The sequence below is a fragment of the Eptesicus fuscus genome, chromosome 21 (assembly GCF_027574615.1).
Source record: "Eptesicus fuscus isolate TK198812 chromosome 21, DD_ASM_mEF_20220401, whole genome shotgun sequence".
NCBI classification, from domain to species: domain Eukaryota; kingdom Metazoa; phylum Chordata; class Mammalia; order Chiroptera; family Vespertilionidae; genus Eptesicus; species Eptesicus fuscus.
This window is the reverse complement of record NC_072493.1, coordinates 23,976,648-23,977,267: the sequence shown is the minus strand read 5'-3', so window position 1 is coordinate 23,977,267 and position 620 is coordinate 23,976,648. Positions and strand designations below refer to the sequence as shown.

General features: G+C 39.7%; 1 pseudogene; it reads left to right on the top strand.

Annotated features, from left to right (window-relative positions):
* Positions 1 to 145, top strand: LOC114230997 (small nucleolar RNA SNORA48; annotated as a pseudogene).
* Positions 146 to 620: the final 475 nt, after the last annotated feature.

Here is a 620-nt window from a genome sequence, read left to right as displayed (position 1 = left end):
ACCCCCTGGCCGTGGGCCAGGAGACACCTGATTGGTGGTGTTACTTTTATATCAATCAGGGGCAAAGCAGATATACAGTCCTTAGTCCATCCTAGCTTGATGCCTGTGTCGGTGGCCAGAGCTGTTTCATGCCTGAGGCACATTTAAAAAAAAAACAACAACAAAATAACCCAAACCTCTAAGAGGTTAACTCTATTATACATTTTTTTTTTTTTAAAGACAGGCTCAGAGTTTAAGAGATTTGTTCAAAGTCAGAAAATAGAAACTAAGCAATGCAGTTAAAGCCATATATATCATGGGCTGTAAATTTTAAAACTGTTGGTGATGGCCATGGGGTGGACTAATGGGCTCAACAATCAGAATGACATTATCAGCAGAGAAACAAAACTGTCCTTGAAAGGAATTCAACTTTGGCTGCACGGCCCTTGAAGTCTGGCTGTAAGATCATGATGCTGGCTCGTATATTTAAATCTGGCCCTCGGCCTGAGTGAGAGTGAGTAGGTGAAATTCCTTAAATAGTTAAGCATATCTATGTTTTATTCCAATGACCTAAGAATAATAAATCATTTTGCCTGTTGTTCAATAACCTTTAAGTCTTGCCTTCCTAATCCCTAATTGGC